Below are 24,963 nucleotides of genomic sequence, written 5' to 3'. Positions count from 1 at the left end.
AGAGGCTCAAACATTCACTGCAAGTATTCAGTATATGTTTTCTACTATTTTATTTTAGAATTATCATCTAAACATATCAAAATACATTCATTCATCACGCATTTACTGAGTCCCATGCCAGCATGGGGATATAAATACCCCTCTTAAAGTATAGTGCCCTCTTAAATCCAGGTGGTGCAGGCTCACACGGGCACCCAGAGAGCAAGGAGCTGAGGCCCAGGGCCATCGCACAAAGGCACTGACCGCTGGGCACTGACCCGGGAATGTGACAAGAGCACCTTCCGCCTTTCCACATGACTTTTAATACCACCTCTACTCCCTGGTTAAGGCAGCACCACAAGGAAAAAGGGGGATGCCAGAGGGAGAGGTGAGAAATCCCCAGAGAAACACCCTCTTCTGCTTCTCCCTTTGACAGAGAGTGGCCAGGCCTCTGCCATGCAGGAGGGTGACGTCCCTTGGGGAGGCCTAGCTGAATCTGCCTGGGACTGTTCCGGAAGTAGGAAGGGCGGCTGGGGGTGGGGAGACAGCAGGAATGTTCTCCTGGCTTGCTGCTCCGTACAGGCGAGTGTGCTGAGAGGAGGGCCTCTGGACATCAAAGGTTCCTTTTGTCCCCTTCCGAGTGGCAGGGCAGCCAGGCCGCTGGCGATGACTCAGGCCTGGCCCTGACGTCACCCACGCCCGGCCACTGGCCTCCCCCTGCAGCCAGGAAACTGGCTGGGGAGTGGCACTCGCAGCTGCAGCAAATCTCAAAATAAGGAGGCAACTGCCTCTCTCCTCCTCCTCTCCATCTCCTCACAGCACACCTTTCTTTTCTTCTTCATTTTTTTTTTAAGCCTCATGGAAGGTTTTGCTTGTAGATCAACTTTGAAAATGTAGGAAGTCAGAATGGATGACATCATCAGAAAAATATGTGGAGCTGATCTCAACAAGAAGTGAAGAACCCAGAGCAAGAAAGCGGTTATAACTCCTGAGCCCAGGGAGTTGGCAGCGTCTGGGTTTCAGAGGAGCCAGCGTCTCCGAGTAAGTGAAGGCCCACCCCTGGCCCCCCTCACTCAGCGCCCTACACTGTGGGGCGCCATCTTGTTTCCTGACACCTGTGGCTTGGCAGGCCCCAGCCCAGCGGGCGGGAGTGGGGATGCATTTGGGGGACCTTCCAAAGACAGCACCAAAGGGATTTTATCTGATCTCTCTCTTCTCGCAGGACCAGAAAAGAGTGCATTTCCTCTCAAAAAAAAAAAATCTATATGTGTGTGTGTGTGTGTGTGTGTATACACATATGTATAGGCTGAAACCCTGGGGAAAATGGCCCAAGTCATGCCTTCCCCGGTCAACCCTCTTGTTTTGTCTCCTCTTCCTCCTCCTGCCCTAGTGCTCTGTTTGGACTGCCAGAATGTTTGTTCAGAGTTCTGAACTGTTTGCTTCCTGGATCTTAAACCGAGTAATCAGACACAAAAAGAAACCCTGTTCTAGGCAAATATGTGTCCTATGCCGTCAAATAGTATTTTTGCACTTAACCTGGTAAAAGATGGCAGCTCTGGTAAGAAAACATTCACAACCTGCCGCCCTTTACAGAGCGTGTTTCTGGTTGCCTCTGATTGTTCTGGTGCGCGCACCTCCATTGTTTCATCACCGTGTTTATAGAGAGCTTATTTTAATTCCTACTCGTGCCATTGCATCTGGAATGATATTAAACACAAAGACGGATATAATGTATCTCTGATGTCTGTTTTAACATCACCTAAAAAACTTAAGTCTTTGCATAGCCTCGAATTTTACAAGCTCTGAAAGTTCCTAACCAGGAAAGTTAAGTTCCTGAGAGAAAAGTTTAAATGTGTACATAAGAACTTCAGAGTCCATCGGCAGAGAACTCATACCCAGTGTTCCTAGCCTCCAATGTCATCCCCTGAGTCAGCACCTAGTCTTTGTATAGCTTACTTAGCAGAGTAGAATTGTTCTTTATAAATTCTATTTTATAATGATTGGAGGGGGATGTATTAAAAAAATAAATCTTATTTTAAAGGCAATAGGGAAGATTGTCATTTGCTGGGAAACAGTGGCACATTCCGTCGTGATCTGACAATACCCTTTAGAAAGTAACCATATATTTGTTTTGTAATTCTAATGTATTTGCTTTGTACATCTTACATTTATTTTTTGTTCTATTTTAATATACCAGGTTGTCTTGAAGTGAGACTCTGCTAAGTTTCTGCTCTTCTGGATTTAAGATCTGAATGCTGTGACCACTAATTTGGTGAGTGTCATTTGCCCCTAATGGCTGCTTAAATTTGAGTTTACTAATTCTATTCTCTTGGTTTATAGTAAAATTTAAGGAGGGGAGAGGGCATGGGAACTTCCGCACACAAGAAAAACAGCTGTATCCAAAAGGAAGTGTAAGAGTTAGGATAAGCTAATTGCTGTAATGGACTGAAAAATGTATAATGGCTCAAACACAATAAAAGTGTATTTCTTGCTCATGTAACAGGGTGTAGTGGGGCAACTCTCCCACATTCATTCAGAGCTACAGATTGACAGAGTCTCCACCTGTAGCATGTGGTTTTCAAGGTCACCTGGACTGTCTCCACTCCCCAGTGGAAGAGAAAAAGAGTGTGAAAAAGTGCACATGGAAGATTTTTGCAGGCCATGCCTGGAAGGGATGTACAACACTTCTTTTCACAGTTGCTTGACTAAAACTCAGTCACATTACCATGTCTAACTGCAAAGGGGTCTGGGAAATGTAGTCCCTGGGGAGGCAGCCACTTCCCAGTGATGGCTCTGGAGAGTTTCTGGGTATGAGGTAGTCCTCTCTGGCACAGCATAATAAAGAACTTAGAGATGCTCAAGGATAAGAGGGCAGAATGAATCCGTGGGAGAAGCAAAAAGTTAGTATTCCCTGGGGTATTTAGTATTCTCTGACTGACTGTCTTAAGTAACATCTGGCCATATCGGCAAGGAGCAGAGGGTGAGATTTTTCAAGATGCTTCTGTTCTTTCTAACCCTGAGCCTTTATATGAGCACTACCATGCTGCCAGTGACCAGTACACGAGGAAGAACATTCTTCCCCTTATTTTCCCCTCTAGTGTCCTCTTGGTCTAGGACCATTTTGGCTTTGTTTCCTGGTGTTAGGTCTAGTTAAGCTAATGGGAATTGTCCAACAGAATTCTGTCCCCCCTGCCAACTTTGAGCCCTGAGCCTATTGGGAAGCTCATGGTTTCTTTAGCTCATGGTTTTGTCTGCTCCTGGGAGCTTTCAGAAGCTGCCCTGCCTGATCTACTCCAGATCTTGCCCACTTTTTAATCTTGTGTGTGTTGGAGCGGGGGTGGAATCCCTGACTAAGATGGGATCTTCAAACCAAGTTATTAGAGAAACATTTAAAAGTAGATTAAAAAGGCTCAGGCTGGAGAGATTAGTGCAACCCTAAGGATTTGATACATAATTCTAGGTTTTTCTTTTCAGGAAAAGTTTCAAAACATACACTGAAATAATGAGTGGTAAGGCCATAACCCCTGTTTGGAGAACTCTGAACTAATTTTATATTTTATATAGCCTTTTCGCCATTGTTGGTCTTAGCGCAGAATTCCCCTGCTGGTAAATATCAGAAACCATATGGTGGGTGCCTTATGATACCCCTAAAGCATCATAAAGACCTCCAAGAAAAATGGACTACATGTGCTTGCTTCAGCAGCACGTATATTAAAAATGGACTACAGTCTTTGAGCTAGTTCTCTAGTCTTGTTGTCGATATCTGGCTAGACGCTCTGGTTTCTAACTGAATTTTGCCCCTGGACTTGACATTTCTGGCACCCACACCCTGGAGAACACACATTGTCCATTGTGTGGAAAGACCAGCTACTGGCCAATTTGACACAGCCTCTCGGGCTCTCATGGAGCCTGGTGCCTGGCCTAGTCTCCTATTACTGCTGCCTTGCCTCTGCCCAGGGCCTTCACATCAGGAGTGGTCTAAGGAGCAGTGGAATAGAATAAGTTGATTGATTGCAAAAATGCTTTAATCTCGAACAGTTCATTGGCTGTGCCTTGGTTGGTCCTGAAAGTGTCTAGAGAACCGAGAGCTCATAGAGGAAGCTAAAGAGAGGACCAAGTTGAACGGGGGGAATGCAGAGCCTGCTTAGGATGGTGCAGCCAAAGGAGTAAGTTGACAACAAGTGCTAGTTTTCAAAAGCTAGAGCCAAGTGGGGACGATCTGTTGCCCAAAGTCCCAGTCTAACAGCGTCTGCCAGGAAGGGCAAAGCCAAAGGCCACAGTCGAGGAGGAAAGGTGTCGGGGTCCATTCACTTGGGAGACTTGGTAGTCACAGTTTGTTAATTTAAACTGCCATGTGATAATGACTCCTCGAAGCACTAAGTATGTAGGAATTGACATACGAGTATGTGTGTGGAGGCAGTAGGCTGGGGTCAACCTCCTGATTTCTGATGTCTAGCTACATTGTGGAATCGCCAAATCAGAATTTCAATACTGTCAGCAAGATTCCTCCACAGCCTTGGTACAGCATGCTGGGTGATCTCCCAGACGCACCAATAAGGCAGGGGTAACAAGTATACACTTTGTAAATATTTTCATCTTCAACATTTTCAATCAAGTGTCAAAGTAGACATCATGGGAACAATTTGACTTTTCTTGAGCTTCCTTAACTTTAGTCTTATATTTTATTATTTAAAAAATTTTTAATTCCATGTGAGGGGTATAGTTAAAATGTGGGGCACCATAGTTTTTTTGGAGCTTAGGTCACCTAAAGAGTTTAGCCTGGGCCTGTGGATCTGTGATGCGCAGACGTGAACTGAGCACAGCAGGCTGACATAGGCAATGCCTAGACCCATTGCTTATTTTTAATCCCAGGGGTTTTATTGTTTTCACAGCACAGAAGTACAAGCCCCCTTCTTACTCTGGGTCAGCATTTATGAATGTTCTCTCACTCCCTTTAGAGGGTTTTGCAATAAGGCCACGTCATATTCACCAAAGCGAAGAATTCATGGTAATAGGGCTTTGTAATTTCTCGTGCTGAAATCCCCTGATTTCTTGTCAAGAACGAAGTTGGAAAACACCACACTTGAAGACTTCACAGTTTTGTTTTAACTCAAGAAGCCTCTGCTTTTCATCAGAACTTGAAAGCTTCCTCCTGCCTCCAAAATGGTATTTTTAAAGGTTGTAAAACTAAGATTCTGTCAGGATAAATAAAGTAATAAATGTGAAATGGTTTAGGCAACTTAGGACAATGTTTGGCAAGTCAAGGTGTTGATGAAAATAATTATAATTAGGGTCAGCATCGGTGTTTTAGCTTTTGATAGTGGTATTAATATTGTAAGTCTCATCATTTTAGATTTTTTGTCTCTCTCTTTTTTTTTAAAGATTTTATTTATTTGAGAGAGAGAGAGAACACAAGTGGGGGAGAGCACAGCAGGAGAGAGGGAGAAGCAGGTGCCTGCCAAGCAGGGAGCCTGACTCCGGGGAACCTAACTTGGGGCTCGATCCCAAGACCCTGGGATCATGACCGGAGCTGAAGGCAGCCGCTTAACCTACTGAGCCACCCCGGGTGCCCCAATTATTTTTTGTCTTTCTAAATTGACTTTCATCTGAGATCCTTAGTCCCACTCCCTAACTAGCCACAGCATGTGGTGTAAAATTTTCAAGGTCATTTGGAAAGGTTTGACTGTAGGCCAGAGGCCTAACTGGGAGGCTTCTAATCTTATTCTGAGAGAGGTTTGACCTGGGGGTGGGGGGGTGTCACTGAAATCTGTGAGAGAGGATGAATTTGAGCCATCTCTCTGCCAGAACAGAACAAAACAAAACAAAACAAAAGCAAAAACAGTGTTTCCTGGCATTCTAGGGGGCTCCCAGTGCACTGGCCAAAGGAGGCTTTGAAACCACTCCACAGAAGCACTGTGCTTGGGCAGTGTCTCCCAAATGAGAGTGGAGTCCATCGCCTGCCCAAAAAACTCTGATACTGAGTGCAGCTGTCTGCTTGGTGTTATGGGGAGGGGGGTTATACACAGAGTCAACGACCCAAGAGCAGTAAAGAAGGCATCATTTATTTTTTTTTTTTTAAAGATATATTTATTTATTTGAGAGAGCAAGAGTACATGAGAGGTGGGAGGGTTAGAGGGAGAAGCAGGCTCCCCGCCGAGCAGGGAGCCCGATGCGGGACTCGATCCAGGGACTCCAGGATCATGACCTGAGCCGAAGGCAGTCGCTTAACCGACTGAGCCACCCAGGCGCCCCAAGAAGGCATCATTTAAACTGTGAGCTCCCCTCCGTGTCCCAGATCCTGTAGTCTGTTATCTTTGAATGTAATGGGAAAGTAGTATCTAGTGAAAGGACTTTCTCACTGACCCAAATTCCTTGGCATCAACTATACCAAGGTATTTCACAAAAGAGAATATAGCTTGAAATTCACCCCAGACACCAGGGTGAGTCTGAATCATACTAGAGCAGCCAGGTCACAGCTGGCCTGGCCTCCTAAGACACCTCTCTTCCCTCCATTTTCACTCTACATGAGGCAAATTCCTTTTTGTTTCTTTTAAAATATTTATCATTGTTTTTCAAATGTAAAGAGTCATAACTCGCTACTGTACAAAATCTGGAAAATACAGAAAAATATCAAGGAGAAAACAACAGTCTCCAGTAATCCAACAACCAAGTGACAATTCTGTATTAACATTTTGATGCATTTCTTTCCAGTTTTTCATATATATATATACACACAAATTATTTGACATGGTATTTTATATGCTTTTTCTCATCCCACTTACAATGATGTTGTAAACATTTTTCCAAGTCACTAAATGGCCTATGAAAATTTGATTTTGTTTTTGTTTTTTTAAAGATTTTATTTATTTATTTATTTATTTATTTGACAGAGACACAGCGAGAGAGGGAACACAAGCAGGGGAAGTGGGAGAGGGAGAAGCCGGCTTCCCGCTGAGCAGGGAGCCTGATGCGGGGCTCGATCCCAGGACCCTGGGATCATGACCTGAGCCGAAGGCAGACGCTTAACCCACTGAGCCACCCAGGCACCCCTGAAAATTAGATTGTGTTGTGTTTCCATTGCACTGATATGTCTTAATTTATCCAATCTTTTTTTTTTCTTTTTTTGATGGGCATTTTGATTGCAGTGCTCTGCTGTTACCAATCTGTAAACATTCTTATAGATAAATCTTTGTGGACATCTTAGGGAAGATTCCTAGACTTGAATCAGTAGGTCAAATGACCTGTTTTTAAAGTTCCTAATGCACATTGGTAAATTAGCCTCCAGAAAGACACCAGTGTCTATTTCAAAACCTAAATCCCCTTCAGTTTCTCATGTTAAAACGCATGCTCCTAGGCCCCAGTGGCATCAGAAGCTCTGAGGAGGGAACCTAAGAATATGCTTTTTAATATACCCTCCTAATCCTTATGCACATTAAAGCCTGAGAACTGTTGATATGCTGCATTCAATTCAATAAACATTCATTTCAGCAAACAGGGAACCCTGAGATAGTATATCTAAACTAGAATTTAAACTGAAAGGCTCTTTCTTGGTCTCTGAATTTTAGATTTTTCCTTAATCGTGGTATGGTATAGTTGAAAGATTGTCAGCTAAGGAATCAGGAAACCTTACTGTAAATATGAGATAACTGAGACCCAGAATGGTTCATTTACTTCCAGGTGGTTACCCAGAGATTTAGTGGCAGAAGTAAAACTAGAACTTCAGTAGACAGAGGACCCAGATCCACCCAACATTTCAGTAGCAGAGACAAGGCACCAACGAGAAGACAGACTCCCCAGGTGAGACTCTGCCTCAGCCAGGAAACTTTTATCTGCCTTCTCATAAGCAGGGCCATATCGCAGGACACGTGTGGGCAGCCCAGACCCCAGGAGGGGCCCACGTGTCCACCTTGGTCACCTAATGAAGCCAGATCACTGTGTGCCCTAAGCCCTGAGGTGGTAACACTGAAGCTGGACTGAGGAGGACATGGGGCAGCCAGGCAGGTCCATGCACAAGAGCAGAGTAGGAGGTGAGGTCCTGAGTCAGAAGGCAAGAGAGCAGAGACTCATATTGTGATCAGATTTAGGCATGAGCTGAAAAAAAGACAAAGTCAGAGCTAGCGGGGAGCTGAATGATTCAGCCTCTAGGATGGATTCTACATAACTTCATAGTCTGGGGAGGTACCTGCCCCTAGCTGCACCTGCCTCTTTAAATCTGAGAGGCGCTGTGCACTGGGCTGCCTTCTGACAGCAGGTAAGTAGGAGCACCTGGCCGAAGGAGAGGCAATGGATCAGAGAAGAGGCCCCTGAAATTGGGAAATTGGGAAAATTCTGTTACAACAGAGAACATAGTGAACAAACAACAACCAAATATAATTTTCTTTTAAGTATAACCTAAGAGGAAGTATAACCTTCCATCTTGTCTGCATTACTCTGCTCAAGCCAATCAGACTATACCTATTGGTCACTGGATGGCATATGGCTGCCCTTCCTCATTCTATCCCAGCTTCTAGAGGGCCTCTCTCATATCATTTGCTTTCAAGTTCAACCTTCACAAACTTCTCAGCTCCTGATGATCCCTGGTTCATGTTCAGGTTCTATAAGTCACCATTTAGGTTCCTCTCTGCCCAAGCCCACATCTTTCTCCTGTGACTGCACCAGGTGAAGGGCAAGAGTCAGAACCTGAAGGAACACGTCTGCTGCACCCATTATACATGCTTAGGTGCCAGGAAATTTGCCTGTGATCCTCAAGCTTCACTGCTTCTGTGCAGAGTCTTCATTATCTCTTGGCTGTCCCCACATAGGGTCACTGCTCTCCTGATTTTTGGCCTTCTGGTCCAAACTCATAGAGCCAGGGCCAGGATGAGTATGGATTCTGGGAAGGTCCACAACATCCCTTCAATCAGGGGTATAACAGATGGAGGGTGGCTTCCCAGACATGGCTGGGGCAGTTCAAGTCATTGCTATGATGTTGACTCTATGCAAAGCCCATCTCCCTGGGATCCTTTACAATTTCCTTGGCTGAGGCACCTCCTGATACTTAGATAGAGTTCTAATTACTGACAAGACCTGGATCCCTAGGCCAAGAGGGTCCATGTGGTGGTGACAGCAGTGCCTCCCGATCTAACCCCCAGGAGGTAAATGTTGGAGTTCTGTGACACCCAGACAAGGTGTCCACATGCTGCTGGTGAATCCTAGATGATAAACAGAGTAGGGAGTCCAGGGGCAGAAAGTGGTCAGTGGGGCCTGTGATCTGACAAGTGCCACTGGTGATCCCATTCTTCCCCCTCTATGCTGACTCCATGTGCACTCCCCACACACCTTGCTAATGAGTAGCTAACTTTAGGAATAAAAAGCATTCACACAGTCTCTGTCCAAAGCTGCTGAACAACCCTGGCCCAGGCAAATTCTGTCTCTGCTCCATTGCAGTCTTATCATGGCTTTCATATCACCTCCTGAGAGAGTGACACTGGTACCAAGTCTGCCTGTCGGGCCAAGAGGTACTGCCTCAAAGAAGCCCAGCGTCCCCAGATAGTGATGTCCCACTATTGCAGTCAGGAGCAACTGGACAAACCTAAAGACTCACCGAGTATGAAGAGCCCCATTTTCCACCATTGAAATGCCAGACAGCTCAAACTGCTGTGTAGACAAGTATTAAGAAAGCTGGAACAGTGAGAGATATCTGAAGCCACCCCACCCCCTCCTTGACTGCCATCTTGACTGGACCAGCAAAAGGAATCCCTACACATCTATCAGAATGGCTCAAATGACAAATACTGATGTTCCCATATGCTGGCAAAGATATGGAACAATTGGATTGCTTATGCACTGCTGGTGGGAACATAAATGGTGTAGCCACTCTGGAAAAGAGTTTGACACTTTCTTATGAAGTTAAACATACATTTACCATACAGACCTACTCCTGGGTGTTTACACGAGAAATGAAAACTTATGCTCACACAAAAGGCCGTATATCAATATTCATAGCAGTTTTATTTCTTTTTTTTTTTTAAGATTTTATTTATTTATTCATGAGAGACAGAGAGAGAGAAGCAGGCTCCCAAGGAGCAGGGAGCCCGATGCGGGACTCGATCCCAGGACCCTGGGATCATGACCTGAGCCGAAGGCAGACGCTTAACCATCTGAGCCACCCAGGTGCCCAGCAGTTTTATTTCTAGTAGCTTAAACCAGGAAACCAGCGAGACATCCCTCAAGGGGAGAATGGATAACAAAACTGTGGTACATCCATACCATGAAATTCTATTCAGCAATAGAAAGCCGCACACTCTTTACATATACCTTGAATGGATCTAAAGGTATTATGCTGGGTGAAAGAATGCCAATCTCAAAGGCTTACATACTGTATGATTCCATTTATAATATTCTCAAAGAGACAAAATTATAGTGATTGAGACTAGATCAGTACCAGAGGTTAGTGCTGGAGGGAGGTATGACTCTAAGAGGGTTAGCATTGGATTTCTTTGTGGTGATGGAATAGTTCTCTATCTTGGTTGTGATGATGGCTACTCCAGTCTATACATGTGATAAGATTTCATAGAACTGCACACACACACACACACAGCAGGTAAAAACTGGTGAAACCCAAATAAGGGCCACACCTGAGTTAATAATATTGCACCAATGTCAGTTTCTTGCTTTAGACAATGTGCTGCACTGGTGTAAGATACTCTCATTGGGGGAAGCTGGATGAAGTTATATAGTTACTGTCCTATTTTTGCAACTTTTTGTGACTCCTAAACTATTTCCAAAAATGTCATTAAAAGCAACTTCTAAAAACTTCAAGTTTAAAAAAAGAGGGGGGTGTTCTCTACCTCAAGAAAGGGGTATTCAGTGGCTGGCCTCTCTTTTATGAGGAACTCCTATTGTTTATTTTGCCACTTTCTAATTTATGAGTAGGCTTCTACGACCTCGACCTCTGCTTTTCAGAGACAGCCCATCTCAGATGGAATCAAAGCTCAAGTATTCCAGCACTGAGTGTGAATATGCCCCCTTTCCCCTCCCTGAGACTTGTAACTTCAAAGCGAGGTAAAGACTCAGAGATCTAAGAAATGGTCTCACGGTGAAAATCTAGGACAAATCATCCTTCTCACCCCTGCACAGTGATTCCTTTTCTGGAATGGCTCTTTGTCTTCTCTGCTCTTCATACAGATTATTCTCTTCACCTTCGCCAAATGGCCCCTCCTCTAATGGAAGGAGATTAACCCTTCCTTGCCCCCTTTCAATCTCATTCAGCTGAGGGCTTGCTTACAGCCGCACTGCTCTCCCGAGCCTTGTACCACAGCTGAATACTACAGCGGGAGACTGCTGCCTTCCCTCTGAAGCATTTACGCTTCTGTCGAACACCTTTTTGCCAATTTGGGCATTGGAAAGGACAGTTTTGAAATTAAACTTATGGTGAGCCGCCTGGGTTTGCAGTATGGAATTGCACAAGGCCATGTGCTACGTCAAGGGGTCCTCGCTGTGCTCACTACCTTGAGGGCCCCGTCTTCATGAAATTCTAGCATTATTTACTCCCTTGCTTTACGGAGGGGTCCCCAGCATCACCGAAGATGGAAGCTGAGCGTATGGGGCCGATTACGTGGCATCCTGTCCGGATATGACGAGACACTCACACATAAGACACTGTCCCTCAGGACTGGCTTCAGCCCCCAATTTCCTGCCATGTGTTATTGCAGGGATTCATCTCAAGGGCCCGCAGTGAGAAAGGACATAGGTGCACCGTTCTTGGGCCTGGTGGGGGGACTATAGATCAGGACAGTGTGCTAGAAAGGTGACAGTTTGAATTGTTGATTTTCAGTAGGCGTTGATGAATCTCCTAGCTTTGCACCTTTTGGTTTCAAAACCACACTGAACAATGGAAAATGAAACCTGCAACTTATTTTTAGCTGTTCATGCTAACTCATGAGATTTCTTTTTGCAAACCAAATAGGATAAAGCTAGCGACTTCAGCTAGCTAAACTTAATCTGATTGACTTAAATAGCAATCAAGCCTCCTTCTCTGATACTTCTCAAGTGACACTTGGTCTTGGGTGATATTTTGGCCAATATTTACTGTTTTGCTTAAAATTACACTTACTTGAGCTTAAAAAATTTAAACAAGTATACTATAACATTTTCTTCTGAGAGGAATTGAGAAGCAAGTTATGAGCCCTGTTACTGGAATCTATTCATTAATTCGCTTATTCTATAACCATTTATTAAATACCTACTTACATGAAAGCTTGGAATTTTTTTTATTAATTGAGCCAGTCTATTGCATTACGAAGAGCAGAACCCTAGAAATTAATAGGGCTTTTATCCTGGTTGCTCGAGGTCTTCAGATATAATACTGTCTTTGAACCTGATTTTCTTCACCTTCAAGAAAGGGTTGATGGCATCCTGCAAAGTGCCTCCCCATCCTATAGTTCTATGAAACGTACGCTGACACCAAGGGCCAAGGAAATGTTGAGGCCCATTCTGGAGGCAGTGGTGTTGCTGTCAGACCACTCATATTTCTGTCTCCCCTTTCCCTGTTGTAGGAGGGACAGATTTAAATAAAGCCTGTGATCCACTTGCCAGAGAACTTGTGGCCGCCCTTGGTAAACAAATGATTAAGTACTTGAAAGACTTCCATAGGTATTTTCAGTCCCCAGTTCCACTCCTTAGTTCATGGAGCAAGTTCTCCTATTTTAGGAAGTGGCTTCATGAGACAAAGCTAAAGATTCCACTGGTAGTGGGGAGAGCAGAGAACGGACTCCCAGTTTGGTGTTGGTCAGTGAAAAGCAGACCCACATGAGCCCTCTCCATGGCACCAGATGGTGCTCTAGGTGCCGGGGGAGATACACAGATCTTGCAGGAAGCAAGCCAGAGACATGAATAAAGGTAGATAATTCAATACAACAAAAACTTATTCTGCTTTTATCTTCAGTCCAAAGGAAGTGAAGATTCACTGAGGTTTGTTAAGCTGCTCTGGTGAGATGAGGTGCACTGTTATGGCCTCTCTAGAGCTGTGTCATTTATCTGAGAGAAGAGAAAGCCAGTGACTTTGTTCCCAGGTTGAGTCTTGGAGTATTTGTTGCCCAGGATGAAAGACTATCAGGAGAGAATTATGTTCTCTCACATAGGGTAGCTTTTACCAATCTGTAAGAGTTCTTTCTCCTCCACTTTGATTTACATCCCCACCCCACCCCTTCACCCTACTTGCCAATCTCTCTAGAAAGAAGAAACTCCACCATGTTGCTGAATATGTGTTTTGCAAATGCAGGATCTAGTAAAACCTTGTTCTACTTGCTCTCCACTTGGGAAGCGGCAAGCAGTTGTGGCCACAGATGAATGTGTGACTAGGGATGCAGGAATGCTCTTGATCTCCATGTGCTCACGAGGGCTTTATTAGTGCCATATTACAAATGCACTGAGAAATAAAAGCAGGAACGATTCTGTTGCTAAAGTTGAAGTAGTGATACCGAAATGGTGGTGAGACCTGTTGAGGATATTCTCACAGGAGAGTCTGAGTTGGGTTACAGTGGAGCAGACGTGGTCCACCAGAGTCTCCTTGGCAGCCCTAAGTCACTTACCATCTTTTCTCTGTTGAAAAGCACATGGTGCACATTTCCCTTCTTCCTCCAGCTCTTTCCTGGAGGGTAACCTGAGTGTGGTCCCCAAGGTTTGCTGCCTCGTCCTTGCCATCAAATATATAGTCCTTTCCCATTCTTACACAGATGCTAATGGATAGGAGTGAGACAGCTCGTGTCTAATAATTAGAGGCTTCCCAGAGTTCAGATTCCTCAGTCCTGTCCATCCATCAACCATTCACTCTACTGCCTCCTGAGTACCGAGGAACATAATCCTCCTCTCGTATTCCCAGGCAGAGTAGAGCTGATTAGAAAGCCCCGTTTGAGAGCCATCTGGTTGGCATATAAAATTACTGCCAATGAGCAAGATAGTCAGCTGGCCACATAACCAGGAGGCAGGAGACTTGGAGTCCAGCTCTTGGCCTAACCGACCTAAAAAGCAAGCTAGGCTGGATTTTTTAGAATCACAAACTGTTCAGAGCTGGAAGGGATCTTGGGGGCAAAATGTAAGATGCTAACAGAGAGAGTTAATCAGTAAAATGGTACATTTGAAAAATTAACCACGGGTGAGGAAAAATGTCTTACTCAGAAGTTAGGCTTTTAAAAAGTCGGTTTTTTTTTTTTTAAAGATTTTATCTATTTATTTGAGAGAGAGAGAATGAGAGAGAGCACATGAGAGGGGGAGGGCCAGATGGAGAAGCAGACTCCCCGCCGAGCAGGGAGCCCGATGCGGGACTCGATCCAGGGACTCCAGGATCATGACCTGAGCCGAAGGCAGTCGCTTAACCAACTGAGCCACCCAGGCGCCCAAAAAGTCGGTTTTTAATATATGTTGGGGAAGGAACTCATAATACCAACTTAGTTTATCTGTTCAGGACAAAAATGTTATTTGTGAATGGAAACCAGGTCAGTCTTGATTGTTACACTGATTTTTCTTTAACTGATAATTTAGATTAGAATAGTCGGGCTCCTGGGTGGCTCAGTCGTTAAGCGTCTGCCTTTGGCTCAGGTCATGATCCCAGGGTCCTGGGATCGAGCCCCGCATCAGGCTCCCTGCTCAGCTGGGAGTCTGCTTCTCCCTCTCCCTCTCCCCCTGCTTGTGTTTCCTCTTTCGCTGTGTCTCTCTCTGTCAAATAAATAAATTTTAAAAAAAAATTTAGATTAGAATAGTCTAACAACCTGATAAAATTTACTCACAAATTCTGAGTATGTTAGGTATAAAAGGGAACAAGATATACATTTTAATACAGGAAATGGGCAAACTCACTTATTAAATGTGTGATCTTGGGCAAATGACCAGATCCCTCTCAGCCTCAGCTTCCTCACCTGTAACAGGAAAAGACACCTGGTGGAATGTAAGCTTTTCCATTTTGCTCAGATGGAAATGTAAGTTTTCCACTTCTTTCACCTCATAAAACATTTCCAAATTACAACAAATCTCTGATCCAAGTTATTAATCTGCTTTCTACTCTTAACTTTTCAACATAGTCTAATGGATTCCTCCTCTATTATCTTTTCCACCTGCTGGCCCAGCCTGTCTCCAGTTGGTGGCATCCTAGGTACCCACAATGCCCAGGGCCTGCGAGTTTAAGGCTGGTTCATGTGAACCAAGTTAGTCCTAGCTAACTTGGGGAGTGGGGATCCCTTCTACCAGGGCTTCTGCACAAGAAGAAGATTCCTACATCAGGGCAGAATGTGGATGGAGGAGGTTTTATCCTCTGAGGATCGGTGGAAAGATCTAGACTTTGGCATTGGTCAGACTTAGGTTTGAATCCTAACTCTGCTATATACTATGTGATGAGAAATACCAATTAGTTCCTCACCCAAAGTTGACGATAACTAATGCTCACCTTGAAGGATTATTGGGTTAGAATTAAATAATATAACAGCCAAAATATTGAGTATGTAGTAGGGTCTCAATAAATGGTTACTATTATAGCCTTAGCTCTGACCAAGGTAGAAAGCAGAAGTTCCCGCCTAGCTCTCTAGGCAAGATGTAGATGTTCAAAATAGCATTGGACTTTCCAAAAAATTTAAGTTAAAATATCATCCAAAGTCATTTTTAGTCATTGATAAATTAAGTCACCACGTCATTTCCAGGGCTAACTACATTCATTATAGACAGATGTAATAACCACGTAAAATTTTCCAAACATCTCAATTCTAAGAATTTAAACAAAAACGTTATATTTGCCGAAATTTCATTTGTAAAAATTTAGATTAGAATGGCCTAACCTGATAACAAATTTACCCACAACTGTTGAATGTCCATATTAGGTGTAAATGGAAACCAGCTGTAATTTTTAATGCAGTGAATGGAGTAAAGAAATGTGCAAACCAGTCAAAATGTTTATAAACCAACGATTCCTCTGGGACTCAGTGCCCTGACTTTACTCTTTTTTTAAACATACAGAGTCAAGCTTTGTTCATACTTGAATTATGTACCTTGCATAAGCCATGCAATTTAACTTTAACCCACAGGACTGAAAATAAAATGAGCTCAGACTGCAGAGCAACAAGACTGTGAGCAAGGAAGAGTGTTAATCAAAGTGAAAGACACACCCCTCATTGCTGCCTCTGTACTTCTCTAGCCTGCTCCTGTCAGATTATTTAGGTTTCCTTATACTTGACTCCTCAAAGTGGCAGAAACAGGTTACAATTTTTATCATGAAAAAGGGATTTGTCTTTTAAATTAATGTTTGTGTATATGCCCTGAGGAGGTTGATGAGTAGCATGCAATTTTTAAAAATCATAAGCAAATGCATACCCTTGCCACTTGTAATCATGACAAAGCCTAAGTAATTCAGGCATGAGCATGGTTTTTTGTTTTTGTTTTGTTTTTTTTAAGGGCAAAACAGGATTTACTAGTCGAGAATGTCTGCCTAAACAAGCTCATCTATCTGAATGCTTTCAACTGCCGTTTAAATTTAACACAAGCAGGTTTGGTAAACGGGCCAAGTTTGCTCATTGAGCACTTTTAGAACATCACAAAATAAACCGATACATGGCTTTTAGGCTCATTTTGACAGAGGGTGGACAGAGAACCCACTGCGAGGTTTGGAAACCGCTTGCCTTGGCACCAGGTTTAAGAATATCAGTAGGGGACATGACCACATTCACCACTCTGTCCCTCTGAGGACATAACACTGTTCACTCATCTCATGAGTATCTGATATGGATTACTGTCCTTGTCACTGTCATTTATTATCCCAGGCAGAGGAGGCAGCGACTTAGTTCTACGTGGTCAGTGTTGATTCCGCATCGTGTCTATTTAGCCTACATGATAGTAATTTGTGAGTATCTTCACATGATTGTCAGATGTTGTTAGTGGGGAATATCTGAACAGACACTAATAGCCTCAAATGCCTGGGTGTTCACTTCAACCTCCTCTGACCCCACCCTAAGGACCCTTCCCTATAGATGACCGTGTATTAAATTGGAACCTTGTAACTCAGCCTGATAGTCTCTCTAATTTTTGACCCCCATGGTAAAAAGGAGGAATTAGCCTAAGGACACTGCATTCTAATTTTCTGTCGCTGTCAGTGCTAACCAGAGCTCGTAGAGCAATATTGTGGGGGTGGGGGAGATGGTTCCACCATTGGTGTTAGACCAGGAGCTACTGTTTCCGTTAGAGCCACGTTTATTTCTGAAGTAGTTGTGGGGGAGAGATGTGTTCCAAAGAGAGAAGAGGATTCGGCGTGGTTCAGGTATGACTGCCCATCTGGACAACGCAAGCCAGAGACTAAGTACATGGGATAGAGGTGGGCTGGTGCTTCCCACACACTGAGCTGAAAATCACTTGGATTTGGGGGAAGGAGATAGCATGAAAGCTAGAAACAAAAGATCTGGTTGTGAAACCTAGTACCTAAGTTAAGATGTTCGAATACATTTTCTCCCTTAAAAAAATTCTGGGGAAATTGAATGTTTCTGCTAACCTGACTATTTTTAGCCAGTCCTCATGGAAGATGGAGGCGCTGGGAAACTAGCAACCCCAGAAAATATTAATTCATTTTTGCACGTGTTAAAATTAATTAACATTCGTGTATTCAGTGATACAACAAGGCAATTAAAGACTTTGGAGAGGTAAGAAGAAAAATGTAAATATATATTCAAAATCAGGCTCATAGCATTTTATAAAAATGTTGGCTTACATCCAGGATCTAAGGGTCGGGGTGGGTATGGTTTCTTTGTAGCTGAAGAAAGTGGAAAAGAATCTGCTCTATTTCCTTAAAAATAAAAGACTTCTTGTTTTATACAGCATGGTAAATGAAATGCTTTTCTGTTTTTTACCTGCCGGCAGTTTCTGGAGGAAATTTTTCTAGCAAGCTATGCTGTTTTCCTCTCTTCGGGGACATGGTGACACTGGTTCTGTAGCAAAACAGTATTTGCTTATTAGGCATTTCTTCAAAATCCTGAATAAGCAGCTCTTTCCACATTTTTTGTTCCACATGTTAAACATTTCATTGCAATTTGAGCTTCAATTGTGTGTGTGTGTGTGTATTGATAGGAAGGATTGAAAGGGGATGCATAAGAATTCTTGAAGGTTTTTTTGTTTAAAAAAATTAATTCCTACAATTATGTATTGGACTCTCTACAGAAGGCAATTCCAATTTATTACACAGAGCCAAACTAGATCTCATCAATCTTAAGCAGCGGGGGTAGGGAAGTGGTATTGAAGAAGACATGAAATTTGGTGTTTGAGTAGATGAGATTTAATTTTCGGAAAACATTTCACTCATAAAACGGATGGCACCCCAGTGTCAGCCCTGACCTCCATGATGTCAATGTCATCGTGCAAGCATAGCTAAGATAAGCCTCAAAGTAAAACAAAGAAACATTGCATTTCAGCACACACCAGTTCTTCTCTTAAAGCATGTACTATGTATATACATACAGCCTTTTGATATTCCTGTTAATGCCTTGTTACTTTACAATATAGCTTTTGGAGAGGGAGGGAGGAGAAAAATCATTTTGCATGTTCTATGTTCTGAGCAAGTGCGGTAAGTACGCTGCTGCAAGTCGTAACATTATTTAGGTCAGTATCCTAAGGATAGCTTTTGTCGTTCACGATGGTCAGCTATACATCCAAAGGAATTCAGCATAAATTTATTTTTCTGTACTGATTTTATTTGCTTCTAAGTTTAAGCAAATTCATTCACATTTTAATACAATTGCAACTGAGAAGGTATCTGCCATTCTGTACTGCAGATACATTTAGCAGGATACATTTACACGGCTTGTGGTTAGAGGTGATAGCACGGATACAGACAGCCCGATCATGCATTCTTCTACAAGCCTGCCGGCATCATTTAGGATCTGAAAAATAATCTAGAAAAGCTATACCCTATATAATATTATTTTTTACTTTACAATAGCTAACTGTTTTTTGTTTTGTTGTTGTTGTTGTTAGCAATTCTATGAAATTAATCGTCTACAAAATGCATCCCAAACCAGATACATACTGTATTGAAAGCTTTCTTCAAGAAGATATGACAGTATTCATTCCAGCTTATTTTCTTCATTAGCAAAAGGATTGTTTGATTCTCAGAAGCAAAAGGACACATTCATTGTGCAGCAGCTCTGCTTAAGTGTATGAAATGCCTTCTACTGTCTGGTTGCAGAATTTGGAGTTTGCTAAACAGTGTTTAGTGATTGGGCTCATCTTGCATCACCAGTTGATGACATTTTTCTTTGTTCCCTCCTACCCAGTTGAACCAAGACTCTGAGGCTGATATGCAATGTCACTTACAACATTAATCAGATACTGCATTTAAGGTGAGCTGTCCCTTGCCTCCTCCTTCCCCAGTGCTCGTGTGCTGCATGCAGTGCGTATCTTGCTTCTGCGAGCCTAAGATGGCAGGCAGGATTAGCCGTGCTTTTGCTGTGTGTGCATGCTGTGTATAGAATTCATTACACGTTGCCTAGTATTTCAGATGTGAGTATGTAAATGCTCGGTATGCCATATCATCTGGTAGCGAAGACTTGTTTTTGCCTCATTACAGCCTTAGATATTTCAACATCACCTTTCAGTTCCGATTCATTTGCCTCTGGATGTTTGCTTTTCATCACGTTCAAAATAGGATTTTACCTTTTTTTTTTTTTAACAAAGCCAAAAAAAAAAAAACCCTAAAAACAAAAACAACAACAAAACTCTGCTACCAGATGGTGTCTCTCCTTTCTTCTTGCATTTGCTGTCTTTTAAATAATGTATGTTGTATTGTTAATTAATGTGAATATCAAATTAAACACTTGAAACTTACATATTTATTATGCAGGTAGGAGGCAAGGTGGAATCTATTTTTAACTCTTATGCACTCCATGGTGTGCAAACAACTTGGTTCTCAAATTTGTATTTTCAGTGCTGGTATCAGTGGTTTGATTTTCAGCAAATGTGACAGTGGCCTTTGCAGTGGTCAGCTCCGGGCTTTGAACTCTCAGAGGAGGAAGGGAAAAAAAATTCAACACACCACCTCCTTGGTTGCAGCCTCAGAGAAATCTTGGATGAGAAACTTCTTTTTTTCAATCCTGTTTTCCTGTTGATAAATTCAGTTCTCGTGATCACAGTACATTCAAGCTGTTCTGCGTATGATTTTGTGTGTGTGTGACAATTGCATCTAAAACTTGTGAGCAAGAAGACGGAGAAATCAGTTGGTCTCCATCGCTTTACATAAAAATGGCTGAGTGTCTTGTCATGCTAGCACTGCATTAAGTGATACATACAGGTAGGTCGAAATTTGCATGTTTTATAGATTTTTTTGAGCCATGCAGCAAGAATTGTAGATGGATTAAAATATGACTTTTGGAACAAACATTAAATAAGACAGCTGTAATTTTTTGGAGGGAGGGCATTAAATTGGATAGGCTTTCCTATTCAGATACTATATAAATATATAGCTTTGATAAACTCACAAAATGATTCTGCTATAATAGTGAGATGATTCCTTTTTAAAAAATCATATATATGATAGGTGTGGCGCCATTAGACAACAAAAGAATTTTTTGAAAAGTCTGTTGATTCAGCTCCATTTTAGCTTGAAACTAAAAATAAATGGGTTTCTTGAGATAATTTCAAAGAGCGCAAACAAGCTTAATAAGAAACATTTAAAATATTTAAATTTTAAGAAGCGGTCTTTAAACGTGTTGTATGAAAGATGGAAATAAAAACTTACATGCTTCCAAAATCAATTTTAGATAATATAGAAGAATAAATATGCTATTTGTATATCTATTATCCGGAGAGATGAGGAGTTACAATTTTTGAAGGGGGGAGTATTAAATGTAGATGGCCCTATTAGAAGAAAAAGAGCTTCACTGAATGAAAAAGAGTCCCTAGAATGGTTCATTGCAGATCATACAGCTGTGGTTCTGTAAGTACCAAATTCTGGCACTTTTCAAAATAATTTCATGGGCTCTTTCCTTTGAGCTTAACTTCCGAAATATATTTTAGTTTCAAATTAACACTGGGCCAGAACCTGTTTCCTTGGTAACCAAATCTTGCTTAAAAATGCAATAGCAGATATGCAAAGGATTGTCTTAAAAAAAGAAACAAATGGTTAATGAAAATTGTACAGTTCTTTTTCCTCTCATATAGAGTCTGGACTGGTTTTAGACGTTTTTAAATGCGGTCTTCAAGCCTTAAAAATTAAGCCATATTTCTACACTTATAGAGAAAGCTTGCACAGGGAGAGCTTTTTTCTTCCTCATTTGTGCTCAGTACTTTCAAAATTAAGGTTTTCTTTGTAACATGCCCCAGAATGCTGGTCAAGGTTTGTGTACAGAGGTGTAGTTTCATTATCACTGGTTCACCAGCGCCCCTGAAACAAAAGGCATCTCAGAAATTCTGAGAATCAGAAAATGCTTGTGCTCTTGTTTTCCCTGATCCCTCCATCGGTAACCTCAGAGCTCTCGGTAGAGAAGGACCCAAACCCAAGCCCGCCCCCCCAATGAGAAGTGCACATGGAGCCTTTGTGGGAACGTCTTTGTAGATGTGCTCAGAGGAAGATACTGGCAAACCTGAAACCTCTATGAGGTTTGCTCCGATGTGAAGAACATCGAGACTCAGAACCATCTGTGTAAATAGCTGCTTTATTCTAGCAGTTGGTCTAATGTTCCAAAGTACCGTGTGTAAAGTCAAACCTCTTATGGGCTAAAGGTTTGTTGCTGCTGTTGTTGTTGTGTTGTTTTGAGGCCAACTTGAATATTTTGCTTGGAGTCTTTCTCTGGCTCAATGATATCAGAACATGATTCATCCCATAGTGATTTCGTTCTCTGGGCTTGCCATGAAATATCCCTCCTGCAACACCTTTTCTTTTCTTCTTCTTTTTTTTTTTTTTTTTTTTTTTTTTTTTTTTTGGGCTGTTCGGGGGGCCATTTTCCTTCTTGTTTGTGACTAAAAATGACTAAGTACATTTTGAACGTAACATCAATCAGAAGATCGTAAACTGAAGGGGAATGTCGGAAACCTGATTCAGTCTTGCCTGTTTATTTCAGTAACAGTAGCATTAACAGTTGCAGGAGGATCAAGCTAATTGTCATTCACTCTTGAGCAAATAATGAGCCAGGCATTTGTGATTAAGACACTATTGCTATTCAGAAAGATTACAACTACAATGTCTTCTGTTTTGATAGGCCGGTACAAATCAATCATTTTGAACCTATTTGAATCTTAATCACAAGATTAGATGGATACAATGCGATTGTTTTACCACAAAAATGAACGCCCGATAGATTCAACAGTGTATTTCTTCTTTATAAAATGTTGATCCTTTTATTGTTAACTCAAGCATGGTTGCGTCATCTCGTAGATTTTCATACCTAATGATTTTTTTTTTTTTGTGGCATTATTCATTTATGGTGCTCTTGGTCTTGCCTAAAAGAATTTTAAACACAATTCAAGGAGGTTGAAAGCCAAATTAGACCGTTGGGAAGTATATTGTACCGTTGTCATTCTAATAAATAGACCACAGAATGGAAGAATGATTATTATTTATTACTTTGTTGTGTTTCGCCTTAATGCTTTGCCTTCATATTTCACAGAAATATTTACAAGGCACAAGGCTTTTCTAAACGTACCCATTTGCAATTATTATTGGATGTCCTAGTCTAGCTAAAAACACTTCCCGATGATCGCAGAGATGGCACCTACCCCTTCTCATTGTTTAAAAGGCTGTGCTTAACCCATTTACACTTTTTGGCTAAGGTGCTTATACTGGGCAGGCCAGAGCAGGTGCGACAGAAAGAATGTGCAAACAACTGCTTTGTTCTCACCAAAACAAAATGAGCAAATCTCTGGTTTCCTACCTGAATGATTTATAGTCTACAATTCTCAACTCTTTTTCTTTGGAGAATAGGAAATGTTTTTCTGAGCCTTAACTCAGTAAGAATACCAATATAGCATCTCTTGCCACTAGAGTTGCATTGATCTACTTCATTCATTTCCGTGGATCCCCCATAGAGAGACTGGCAGCCAGACCCTGTTTTGGAGCTGGTTGGTAGGGGAAGAAGGATCAGTAAAAAGATCTAGCTCCTCACTGGGTGTTATATGCAAACAATGAATCATGGAACACTACATCAGAAACTAATGATGTAATGTATGGTGATTAACATAACATAATAAAATAAAATTTAAAAAAAAAGAAGATCTAGCTCCTTTATCTTTAATACCAAATCCTGCTAAGCCTTTGAGTTCCTGGAACCATGTGGTTCATTCTAACAGCTCCCTTCCAGGGGAAATGCTGTTCTTAACAGCTTTGTTGGTAATTAAATATTTGACACATTTATTGAGCACCTACTATATGCCAGGCATATTCCAAAGGCTGAAATAGAGTAATGGGCAAGAGAGATCAGGGCCTGCTTCTTAGAGACCTGTCTCTAGTGTAGCGGAGTGGCGGGGATAGGGGAACTCAAAAATAAGTGTGTACACAATTAAGGGAGACAAGTGCAAAGAAGAAAATTAAAATAAAAATTTAAAAGGCAAGAACGATATGTTGGGAGGAGGAAAGCCACCGTAGGATGATTGGCCTTCCTGAGGAGGTGGCATTTAAAAGCGGAGACCTGCATGGTAAGATGGACCCAGCCAGGTGGAGTTCTGAGGGGATCATCACGAGGCAGAGGAGTGCGCGTGCTCAGACTGCAAACACCTTTCTTTGTGTAACTGCCACTATAACAGAGCCAGGTCTGACGACTTGGCAGGTTAAGCCTTTCCTAGGTCAGCTTCCCCTGCAGTGAGAAGGGTGGGCCAGGCCCATGGCTGGTTTTGGTCAAATTGCCAGGACGCAGTGCCAGTGAGGTTACTGCCTTTGACCCAGTCCCACCCTGAAACCAGCTAAGAAGGTGCAGTGGTGCTGATGAAATGCTGGCATAGATTTAGCGCGAACCCCAGAAATCCGCAGAAGACAGGATTCTCAGAGAGTTCTTTTTCGTAAGAACTCCAGAAAGTCAATTCATGACAACACATTGACATGACCGTTTCCTTTATTTTTTTCCAAAAGCAAATGGTGGAAGGCTCTGTCCCACCTTGCCAATGAATTGTCTGTGTCCTCTAACACCTAAAACTCTTCAGTTTTACAGATCTCTTTGCCTGACAGTGGCTTTCTAAAGACCTTACTACTTGGAGTGGTATTTCTCTATTTGAGCAAATAATACCAAAGAAATTCTTTTTAAGAACCAGATCGCTTTTAGGCTTTTTAGGTTAGTCTGCTGATAAAGCTCTGAGAACAAAGGGATATGATAGGTTTGCTATATAAGTTAGAGACTATAAGACCCTTGGGCCGCCTGGGTGGTGTAGTTGGTTAAATGTCCAACTTAGATTCCGCTCAGGTCGTGATCTCAGGGTCCTGAGACTGGCCCCTGCGTTGGGGCCCTCAGTGCGTAGTCTGCTTAAGACTCTCTGTCCCTCTACCTTTGCCCCTTTCCCCCTTCACTCACTCACTCACTCTCAGATAAATAAATAAATCTTTTTTTAAAAAAAGAAAGAAACGATAAAACCCTATGAAGGCTTCAGAATGTGTCAGAAGCATCTTCTAAAACCAATTCATAATTTAGGGGCACCTGGGTGGCTCAGTCGGTTAAGCGTCTGCCTTCGGCTCAGGTCATGATTCCAGGGTCCTGGGATCGAGTCCCACATCGGGCTCCCTGCTCAGTGGGGAGTCTGCTTCTCCCTCTCCCCCATCTTGTGCTCTCTCATAAATAAATAAATAAATAAATAAATAAATAAATAAATAAATAAATAAATAAATAAATCGTAATTTAGTGGGTTTTGCTTATCACAAGTTAGAGGTGGCCTGGCTGACTCCTCACACTTTGGTTTTGACTGACTTATGAACCATTCCCCTGCATGAAACATGTTCTCGCCCTTTGTAGCAGTCTTGCCCACCAGTGGAGGAGTGGGCGTCAATAATTCAGTTCACTTCTTTGA

At 42.3% G+C, this 24,963-nt stretch overlaps 1 protein-coding gene across 5 annotated transcripts in view; it reads left to right on the top strand.

The window, feature by feature from the left end:
• The first annotated feature begins 562 nt into the window (after positions 1–562).
• ZBTB38 (zinc finger and BTB domain containing 38) overlaps positions 563–24,963 on the top strand; it is an 80,358-nt gene continuing 55,957 nt past the window's right edge. Inside the window, exons 1-4 of one of the 5 annotated variants that reach the window (XR_010410293.1) lie at positions 565–1,020; positions 2,177–2,251; positions 19,257–19,322; positions 19,907–24,501. The gene's annotated coding sequence lies outside the window, so the exon portion shown is untranslated. Of the gene's footprint in view, positions 1,021–2,176; positions 2,252–7,656; positions 7,777–19,256; positions 19,323–19,906; positions 24,502–24,963 lie in introns of those variants that run through there. The other 4 variants (XM_045903655.3, XR_010410291.1, XM_045903653.3 and 1 more) reach the window with 4 other exon arrangements.

This window comes from Mirounga angustirostris, unplaced genomic scaffold (assembly GCF_029215605.1).
Source record: "Mirounga angustirostris isolate CCGP_5_RB_7025 unplaced genomic scaffold, mMirAng1.0.hap1 SCAF_1, whole genome shotgun sequence".
NCBI classification, from domain to species: Eukaryota; Metazoa; Chordata; class Mammalia; order Carnivora; family Phocidae; genus Mirounga; species Mirounga angustirostris.
The sequence above is the reverse complement of the archived record's forward strand: the minus strand, read 5'-3'. Positions and strand labels throughout refer to the sequence as shown.